Below are 11,105 nucleotides of genomic sequence, written 5' to 3'. Positions count from 1 at the left end.
GTTTCTGCAGGAAAATACTGATATTACCGCTTGATTGCAGAAGGAGCACGTGTCACATAATTAGTCCACATATGGACAGGAGCATCTTCCAAGACTGGGAATGGAAAACTGATCAAGAGTACATATGACAGGCTGGGTCTTATACATGTGCTTAAATAAGACTTGTTGCCTGCCTCACATCTGGCCGGTGTGGAGCACAGGCGGAACAGCACATGATTGTCTGCCCTTGCCCATGGAAGTGTGTGCTGAACTGGAGCCTGGCCGGCTCCAATTTCACCAGCTTAGCGAGTGCTGAAGTATGGTTTATCTTGCCTGGAGTAGACTTTTGAATATATTAATCTATTTCCAGGAAAGTAATACTAACAATAGGAGTATGTTAAATCCTAAATCTTTAGCCTGCTCTATATACATATATATATATATATATATTTAAACTGATGCAATCAGCTAAGTGCTAGTGTGATTTTTTATGCAGGGACATCTCCCACAGAAGCAAATCCCTCTTGGCAGCTGACTTGAAACCTGCATACCGATACTGTATTTCGAAGAGCCAAACTGGCTGCTGATACAGATGCCAAATTCTCATTGACTTTAGCAGGTGATCTGCCTCTGAAAGGATGGAGGCATCATGTTTCATATCAGTGTGTCAACTGCTGGAAGCGGCCGTGATTCCAAGGCACGTGGAGAGTTGCTGAGGTCTCTGACAAGGTGCTGGTGGCTGAGCACCACCAGAAAAATTTGGACTTGGTTCACCAGGGTCCTCTTTCTTTCCTCAAAGTCTAGATGCACATGATGACACATTAATTGTTCGCTACTGAATGTTATACCTTATAGAAAGATTTACAGAGCTGTTTGTAGCAGGTGCTTTGGCTGTGCTGTTTATTACTTCAATGAGACCAGGCAAAATTTTTACATTCCTCTCCCATAATGTTTAATGAGCAATATTTATGCTTGTGTCAGAGGTAGGCTTTGAGCTGTGATTATTGGCTGCAATTTTGCAGTTTAATGTGATGTCCAACTTCAATACTCACTGTTATGAGGTAGTGTTAAGTGGCAGTGGGCCTTGTAGTCTGATGTTACAAAATACAGAGAGCAGTTATGGTTTGGGAGGCTGGAAAGGTCTGTGAATATTAACAGTGAATTATGAATCTGTTGACTTTTGTGTTCTGAATCTGAAGAGCAACCAACCAAAGCAGGAGTGTCCATACTATATATATATGTATATATATACACACAGACAACATATATATATTTGTATATACACACAAACAATAAAGGTATGGAGACAAAATGCTACTCCATAAGTCTTCCTTGAATCAAATACAGAAAAAAAAAAAAAAAAAATAAAAATCTGTGGTATTCTCCCAAAGAGGCCCCACAAATAGAGAAATGCTCAGACTCTCTTGGTCTCACTGGAAAGGTACCATGCACCTGCTGCCCTCTAATACATCACTCGACGTATCTGACTCTTCAGTCATGTTGTCTTCCTTTTACAATGGGCCAAGGGAAGGGTACAATCTCTCATCTCATGGGTGACTATTTGTTGTGCTCCATAATGCAGGCAGCACTCTGAGCTCTGTTTCTGAGGGAAATAGCTCAGGTGGGTAATTCAAAGCAAATTTAAAAGATGAGTCCCTAATGGGGCTGAATCACTCTAAGTATATAAAAGCTGGTGGAAGTACACTGATTTGCATCTGTATGTATATTGGAGTGTATATTGGGAACCCAGAGCCTTAGGGAAACACAAGGTCTTTTCTCTTTAAATAATCTCTGATTTACTACAGGTCAGATTCAATAAGCATGTTGAAACACAACTGAGGGACAATGCCAAGGCTTTCACTGAATTCTCATCCTAGCAGGAAAGTGTTTGAGGTAGACAACTTCCAGAGAGACCTTTGCACAGAGAATATTAACCCTCCCCATGAAGGTAGAGGGTGACTATGGGTTTGTGAGAGGAGGCAAGGGTCTTACATTGAGGGAGTAGTCAAATAAAAAGATGTCAAAAAGGACTTTCACAGTATCTTACTTTGGAAGAGTTTTTCTTCAAAGTCTCTTGGGCCTGTATCAGACAATTCATTACAGGGAACTGGTGGGTAAAGTAGTGGCAATGATCTTTGAAAAAAAGTCTGATTTCCACTTCCCATTTTGTCACAAACTGTCAGGAAGTGTTACACAGTGCTATTAAACAGCTTTCTGTTGCCTTTCTTCTTAAAGATGAATGAAGTAGTAGACGGATGAAGTTGTAGACAGCTTTGCTGTGATGGGAATGGCCTCTTGCCCCATGTTGGGAAATCTTAGTTGCTCTGGATCCTTTTTGTTTTCCAAATTCAGGTAGTTCCAGCTTTGTTCCCTAGACTGGATTTTAATGTTTTTCTTCTAGATGTGGGTGCTGCCACTAACAAGTCACTGTAGATAGTCCCAGGTCTAGGCGAGGTGGGAGTGGAGAAAGAGGAGGGGGGGTGGAGGAGGCAGCCCTTGGACTACTGACAGGCAACTGTTGTGTAGGGGCATCGACACTCAGATAGGAGACTTGGAAAGGAATGAAGGCTGTATTTTAAACAAGCTCTTACTGGCTTTTCTTGAGATCCTCCTGACTGACACCAGCATAGATGAGAAGAGAATCTGACCTTGGGGTTTATAAAAAGCCCCCACATTTCCAAGCAAATTTTTTCATGTAATTAAAGCTGGCGGAGCGCTGGTGCTACCTCAGAGAGAGCTGAATTGCAGCACAGTCACTTGGCTCCATGTTCCTGCTTCTCCTGAGACTACCACACGGCAGGGAGAGGGAGGGAGGAGCTGCGATGATGTGCTGCAAAAGCAGCAGAGTGCAAGGAGAGGCGAACAATTTCCTGCTTCAGAGCACTACCCAGGGAAGACTTCTAGCTCACACGAAGTATTGTGGCTGAGGCTGCCATCCCACATCTGAAGGAGAGGGTTTGGACACGGAGCTGCTCCATGGTCACCCCATGACACTGGCCCAGCTGAAGCCAAGAGGCTTGAGCACGTGATGTGGCAATGGTGCTGTCACGCACTGACAAGTGGTACCAAGAATTTATCTTTCAATGTCTCACTGGTTCATCGGGCCTACAAATTCTTTGTTTTGGGTGCCCTCTCCACCATGTGGCTGCAGAGGAGCACCCAGCAGGCCACCTCTGCTGCTGGGGCATAGCAAGGATGGACCCACACAACAGCAGGCTGTGCAGGCTGAGACCATCAAAGGCAAAGAGCCAGGTGCTACTGAAGCTGCTCATTTATGCTGCTATTAAAGGCAAACTCTATTTGCGCGGTCTGAGGGACCAAATGCCAGTGGGAAGAATCAACCATTTTCAGGCTTCTTAGAGGAATATTATAAACACAGCAGAATAAAAGGAAAGGTGTATAAAATGTCTTGACAGAGCCTTTTAAGTGAGTTGCCATGTGTTATTTTAGCCAAGTCTTCATTCATTTCTACTTAATGCTGTGTGCTAAAGGTCTCAAAGCTGCTGGCAATACTCTGTGGAATAATTTTAGAGCAACCTTAATAGAATGAGCAGAATAAAGGACTGTTCAAATACATTGTAGCAAGATAGCTTTTTAATAGAACAAGTTATCCAAAACACTGATGGCTGGGGCTCGTGAATGGAAAAAGAATCTCCCCTGTGTTTAATTACCCCAGACTGTCTTTATTTCCTTACGATTCTGAACACAGTCCGCTTGCGCTGGCCAGAGTCCAGTTGGAAAGTTGGTGTTTGATCAACGATGTGTCCAATTCACAGGCTGGAGGTCTGATGAGGGCGCCTGCAGCCAAGCATCCCGTCCGAGCTCCTGCACAATGTGGGTTATGGCATTCCACCCCGTACGGCCCGCAGTGGAAGGAATTACTCTTTGCTGCTATTCCGGATTCAGGAAAGCATTTCTATTTAGAGCAGTACTTAAGCGCACACTTAACTTTAAATAATGTGCTTAATTCCCATTTAAACGTGCAGCTAAGTGCGACTCTGAATTGGAGCATTTGTGAGCAGACGCTGTGGGGCCCAGTAACTTGCTCATACTGGAAAGTGGACTTCATGACTCCTGGTGCAATATGAAATCTTAAGAGTTTATACCAAAGAGTCAGATGGCTTGCTAATGCTCCAGAAAACAGGTGACCTCCAGAGAGGTCTGATTTTCTTGGAGATGTTCAGGCCTATGAGGGTTCAATGCTATCGCCAGTTGCCATATGAAACTGCTGCAGGAAGTGTAAATACTCCCCTTCCATTTCACTTATTGGACAGGATATATGAATCAATAGTATTTCATTAATTCAGTAACAACCTCTGCTAAACCTCTCCAAAGACAAGAAAGAAGAGAAGCTGATTTTGTCTTCATTTCCAAGGTTTTTTTTTTACTTGCTTGGGGAATGGAGGAAATCTCTGCTGCACCATAATACCTTAGCTAATTGAGCTCTTAGATTAATGTTTAAACTTCATTTGCAAGTCCATTACTAAATCTAATCAGTTACAAAGGTACCATTAAGGTTGAGATTCTAATTTTTTTTTCAAATCCACTCTTAATTCACATCCCCACATCCTCACCCCCCCAACTTGTCCAAGGCCCTGGCTGCAAGTACTGCATTATAGATATTGTACTTACACCAGCAGGGAAAAAGAAACCACAGAATATCTTCAGTGGAGATAATAATATACAAAATGACATGGAGTTCATATGCTGCTATGAGCCATAAAGGGGTAGGTTAAATCTTGTATCTACTCAAACTTTCAATTATCAAAGGGAAACAATACTAATGTTCATCCTCTTTAAAAGTGATGATACCACCTTTGAGAAAGTGCTGGATTGATTGCACTGAAGACATTTTCCCTGGGTCCATTACCTGCAAAAGGTATGCGTCATGGTCAGCATTATCCACAGCATCTCCCAGTGCACTCAAATCCTGTTGCTGAACAAAAGTTTCAGGTCTGCTTAATTTTCCATTGTATGGAATTTCTCTTGTATGTCTCAGCCTTGTAGCTAATAGATACTCATCACATTGTAAGTAGAATGTTCCTTTTGAGCTAGACATCAGAATAAGACCACCAACTTCTCAGTGCATGGGATAGTGGACAATATAAATGCTAACACACGTCTGACCTAACCACAATTGAATGGGTGACTTCAAGCCAAAGACTCTCTCTCTCCCATTACCTAATCCCTGAGACATCCAGACTCCCATCCTCATCAGCACGTTAAAAAAAAAAAATTAAAAAAAATCTGGATTTTATTTTTATAACTGTTCTCAGAAGATAAACAAAGCTGAAATTGAGGTATAAAAATCAGCAGGGTGATGTTATGCAGACACCAGTACTTTCAGGGAAATCAAAAATTTTGCTGCTGTGTCTGTGCAATCAGGGAAAGCTCTGCCTACCCAGGGTGGTCAGACCCCAGCGCCGGGAGGCAGGGCTGTTTGGTAGGACTTGATTACAGTCAGGGGGTTCATCACCTCCTCTAAATCTCCTGATGCACATATCCATTTCCTGATCTCTGTGCACCCTTGGCAGACTGCTTACCCAGCCAACCTAGCAATATTTGTGAGAAGTAGTGGATGGGAAGCAGCTTTGTACAGTCCTAAGACAAAAGTAAATCTATTGCTACAGTGCAGATAGCATCACACTGCACTGGCTTGTCCATTAACACGAGGAGCCCTGCAGCTCCCAGAGAGCACAGCTATTTAAAGAGATGCCTTCTGGTCATCACAATGTCTATGATTAGGGACAGGAGAGGTCTTTCCACCTGGCTACCTGGATTAAGAAGTACATGGTATAACAACTAACACGCTGACTGTATGGAGGCTGCAAGGTCTCTCCCACCATGTATCACTTGCCTGATGCGTGCCTTTGGGCTTATCTCTTAGCCTCACTTCTCTGATATAACAAACAGGGATGGTAATTGTAATATTAGCACTTACCTAGTACAGCACTTGGAGATCTGTGAATAAAAGAATGCTGTGTAAGGACTTCTGCTATGATATGCTACTGCATTTCTGCCTCCCCACACCAAACAGAATGAGAGCCAAGAACAAAAAGAGAAGCAGGTAGGAAGGATTAATGAATATGCAGCCTGTGATGGCCTCTCTCCCAAGACAAATGTAACAGCAACAATGAATGCAGAGGAGGAGAGGGGCCAGCACAGGGCAGAAATGAATGTGTAGACAATGCTGACATTATATCTGCAGATCCTTGTCTCTCCAGACTTCAGAGTCTGCGGTGTGCTTGGAGCCGGTCACCAAAATCCCCAGCAGAAGTGTCTGGCTGCACACCCTCCGCGCTGGATCACTCTGCCTCCTGCCATCAACACTAAGAAAAAGGACAGAGGGAGAGCTCGAGGGTTCAACGTCAGCAAGATCTAAACTGTTTGACATTCTAGTTCTGAAATGCCAGCTCTTAAATTATCAAGGCTTTTTTTTTTTTTTTTTTTTTTTTTTTTTTTTTTTTTCCCGGGTGCTCAGCATTTCCCCATGTAACAGTGTGCAAACATTTTATCAGCAAACACCATGGGGGAAAAATCAGCTATCTAAAACTGATAAAGCAATTTGGCATGGAGGCAGCAGCTATCACTTCTAAATGGATACGAGCTTTCTGAGGTTTAGCAAGTTCCAGGGATAACATTCTGGGGATTGACTGCTCTGAGGGAGGATGAGAAGCTGTGCTCACTCGCGCCGTGACATTTTTACCTGCTCTGCTGCCCATGTTACTGGGACCATGCCCTAATGAAAGGAGTTATGCTGCTCGGCTGTACTGCACCAGTCCGTGACACGGTGCTAACAGTATGTTTGGGGCCATTACTTAAGTGATAATCTCACTGCTCCTTTGTTTTATGAGGCAATAATTTGATTCCCATGTGCATAAAGTAAGGCCAAAGGGTAAATAGTTTGTTATAATGAGGGAACAACATTAAGACTGATGAAAACTAGAGGTCAGTGTTATTATTTCTGTTATGACACCCATTCATTTAATAATCCTTGTGTTCATATCCTAGCGGCAGGGATCCTGGCTTTTTGAGGCAGTATCTGTACCCTAATAAAGGCAGATATTATCCTGCTGTCTCTCATATCTAACTCAGCTCTCTCTCTCTATGGTTCCTCATTACAATGCAATCTAAGGGGCTCACCACATGTCTGTGTGGTGAAGAGCTACTGGAGGGGGACCACTAAAGAGAAATTCTCTGCGTGGCCTCGAGGCACAGAGGTACCAGTGGCAGGACAGGGAACTCGATCACATGTTTTCTAATTCATGATGAGCTTCCCACTTTGTGGAATCCCTTTCTTTTCTGCTGTGTTTTTTTTTTTTTTTTTCTTTTTCCTTTTCCCAGAGTATCTCTTCTCTACTGACAGCTAGTCATTCTGAGCTGAAAAAATGTATATCCTCGTTAGAAATGCATCAGTGATACATTTCTACAGGTCTTTCTCTTTTTAGGGAAGAAGAAAAGCATAGCTGGTATACTTGGAGTACATGTGAACACAGTAACATTGCAGGTTTTTATTAACTGCAGAATAAAATAAGTAGTGTCATGCTTTCTGAATGGGCAAAGTTTCCATACATATTAAATATATATAGATGTATGTATAGCTTCATAAACCAGTTAATAAATAAAACATTTTAATCTAGAGACCTTATTATATTATACTGTTTCCACATGCCCTGGATCTACCCATTCCCATCCTATTCTCTTCTCTTTTCACTCAGCCTCCTGTTAGGTAAATGTCTTCTTCATCCTAATAGATATATCATGGTTATGTAGTCTTCTGCCTGTGGAACATATCAAGTGTTATCATCAATGTGATATTATCATTACTATTGTCATTATTATTATTATGCTGGCTAGGAGAGATAAGTATGGAAGAATACTATGTTGGAATAATGTATGTGCAATTCTAGGTATTGCTTTATACACATCAGCTATAGGCAAGAATAATATAATAAAAGCAGCCAGGTAAAAGAACAATTACTGAAGAATAGTGGCCTTGTTATATGGTTTCTGACTTACCTACTTTACAGTATTCAGTATTGCTACTACTTACATTAAAAAAAAAAACAAACACCACCACCAACAACAAAACCCACCTTATTAATAGTGAGAAAAATTCACTTGCAGTTCCTGGTGAAATCAGCAGAAGTAGAGCTGACTCCTAAGAGTGCACATCCATGATCTTTGCATAAACATGTTTTTTTTCAAGTGCACCTACAAGCCAAGCTTTCAAGAGGCTTGATGTAATAGGTGGTAACAAGCTAAATTTGATGAAGCAGGTATGACAGACAAAAATGAACTTTACAGAAAAGGGTGTTTTAATTTTTTGGACCTAAATCAAAACTACTGGGGTGAATTCCCTCCAGGTCTTCTAGAATGTTGTCCCTTCTTTTGGGGAGAACAAGAAAAGTTAAAAATAAAATAAAAAACATATATTTGGTACTGATATTGTGAAACGGAACCTAATGATGGAAGACAATACTCTCCTAGTTATGGTGTATCTACAGAATAACCTGAAGCTTGGCAAAATATAATTTGCTCCAGAAAGGGGGAACAGACTCTTAAATGTCATTTTAAAAAGCTTCTGGCTGGTTTATGAAAAAATGTCTGCAGAGTGTAGGGGCTGAACCAGTGCAGATGGGCTTCCCAGGTGTGCATGCAGATCTACGCCAATGTAGCTGCAGTCTATTCTAATCACTGGGTGTAGTTACCAGAAAACTGCATAATGGCTGTCCAAATGTCATTAAGCCTGATACCACTTCCACTGGAAAAACTCTGTGGAGACTCCCTTTAATTTCAATGGATTTTAGTTTGGGCTTAGTATTGACTATTTATCACAGATAATAATAGGAACCTCCAGATGATTTGCTTCATTTGCTTAGCAAATGAAGGCATTCATTTGCTTAAATGAATGTCTTGAAAACATAGATTTAGAGAGGAAATAAAGAAATTTTGTTTTTCAAGGCTGCTGGTAGGAAAGAATTTAACAATGGGAATTCCCACAAAAGTAAATCAATTTCTTGTCCTTTAATGTTATTACTAAACAGTCTGAACAAGCTTCTGGTTGTTAGAAACATCCTCCACTCCTCTCTGGATGTCAAAAGCACCAGTTCATCCTTTCCTCATTGTCAATCTCTCTCTGCAGTACTAGCATTCATTCCTTTTATTCACTGATGCACAGAGGTTAAGGTGAAAAGCGATCATTAGATCATCTGGTATAGCCTCCTGTGCATCACAGACCATTAAATTCTGTGCAGTTGCGTCTGTAATGAGGCCAGTAATTTGCATTGTGCTAAGGCACAGCCTGATTTGGAGATGTCATGAGATGCAGAATGACCTCTTCCTTTGGTCATGTGTTCCAGTGGTTGATCACATTCACTACCCAAAAAAAGCCCACCAACAACAAATCCCAACAACAACAACAAAACAAACAAAAAAACAACAAAAAACACTCCCCCCATCAAAAATAAAACAAACGAACGAACAAAAAAACCCCAACCCTTAATCTTTTAATTTGAATTTGCCTAGTTTCCAGCCATTAGTCTGTATTACAGTTTTCTCCACTAGACTGCAGAACCTTTCTATTTTTTGCCTACAACAAAGGTACTTCTGTGCTATAGTCCAGTCCACTCAATATTCTTTTTGATAAGCTAAAGCTCTAAGCTCTTGCATCACTCTCCACAAAGATTTCCCTCCTTTTGGAGGCTTTTTCCTGTTTCAAATATCCTTTAAACATGTGGACATCAAAAAGCAGATGTTGTATTCCAATATGACTTGCCACAGTGTTGTATCCAGCAAAATCACTTCTTTAGCCCTACTCACTAATCATCAGTTTAAAAGTCCCAGGGTAAGACTGGTCATGCTTTATCACAAAATCACCTTCAGAGTCCCCATTGAATTGCTATACTGACATAATCTTTTTCAGACCCGTTCTTTAACAGGATGAAGTCTGTAACTTTGGCCTGGTTCCATGTTGCTAAATGAATTACTTTACATTTCACTGCATAAAACCACATTTTGTCTGAATGATCCAGGATCGCTAAGATCGTGGTCAGTTTGTACAAGTGCTCTGTCCTCATCATTATCTTTATGTCATCGACAAATTTTATTAGCAGCAATTTTGTATTCATTTCCAGAGCTTTCATTTGAAATGTTGAATGCTCTTGATCCTAATGCTGATGCTTGCAGAGTCCCATAGGAAGCCCCCCAGTACCATGTCATATGGCTACTAGTACTTTCTGGAAGCTTAGTAGTGTATTTCCCAGCCCATTGTAGGCATATTCTGTGGAAATTGTGTAGTGTTGACTTTTTTAAAAATGGTTTGAATTGTTGTGTCAAAGATATCAACTGGTAAAAATAACTGCATACATGCAATAAATTCAGTTTGCCTGACCTCTTTTCCACAAAATCTGTTGACTGGTAATTGTTATATTGCAGTCCTTAAATTCATTATTAATTAAACCTTGTGTCTTCATCTGCCTTTTCTCTTTCGTTTTTTTTTTTTTTTTTTTTTTTTTTCTCCTGGGACTGAAATCAGTCCAACCTGTCTGTACATCACACAGTGTCCCTGGATCTTTGGACATGCATCTGCTAATGACCAGCACAGCAGCCATGCAATTTATTCTCTGATACATGTGCAAACATCATACAAGGCAAATCTCATTTTTAAAAACTATTCATCAAACCTGCAATATTCAGCTCAGTAGTGACTGAACTTAGAGGTGTTCCTGAAGTTCAGGTGCAGCTTCCTGTGAAATACCTGAGGACACAAGAAATCAGTACAAACCTTTGGGGAGTCAGCCATGACCATGTCTTGTGTGATCCTGAGATGCTTGCAATAGCTTGCACTGGCCCATGCTGCAACTGTGTTATTCTAGGATTCCCTCTCCAGAATCTGAACCAGATAGGACCAGGAGAACATCTGGACAGTTCTCCCTCCATAGGCAAGAAGTCTTGTGCAGCTCCTCTCAGTACACCTTGGGTGGGTGTTTCTGTTCTGCTTGACACAGAGATTTATCAAGTACTTGTTTTCAAGGCTGTCAGTATGAGACTTTTCACCAGGACTAATACAATTTCTTCTCTCTCCCTTAACCCAAAAATAAGTGATGCAGTAAGTTAGCATTAAA

The 11,105-nt window shown here is 41.2% G+C and overlaps 1 long non-coding RNA gene across 1 annotated transcript; it reads right to left on the bottom strand.

Annotated features, from left to right (window-relative positions):
* Positions 1–3,551: 3,551 nt before the first annotated feature.
* Positions 3,552–6,019, bottom strand: LOC311432262. Its single transcript, XR_014689923.1, has 2 exons — positions 5,921–6,019; positions 3,552–4,849 (listed from the first exon to the last, which is right to left on the bottom strand). It is a non-coding gene; the product is annotated as an uncharacterized lncRNA (long non-coding RNA).
* Positions 6,020–11,105: the final 5,086 nt, after the last annotated feature.

The sequence above is a fragment of the Aythya ferina genome, assembly GCF_964211825.1.
Source record: "Aythya ferina genome assembly, chromosome: 2".
Classification (NCBI taxonomy): domain Eukaryota; kingdom Metazoa; phylum Chordata; class Aves; order Anseriformes; family Anatidae; genus Aythya; species Aythya ferina.
Note: the sequence above shows the minus strand (reverse complement) of the source record. Positions and strands in the feature narration are given on the sequence as shown.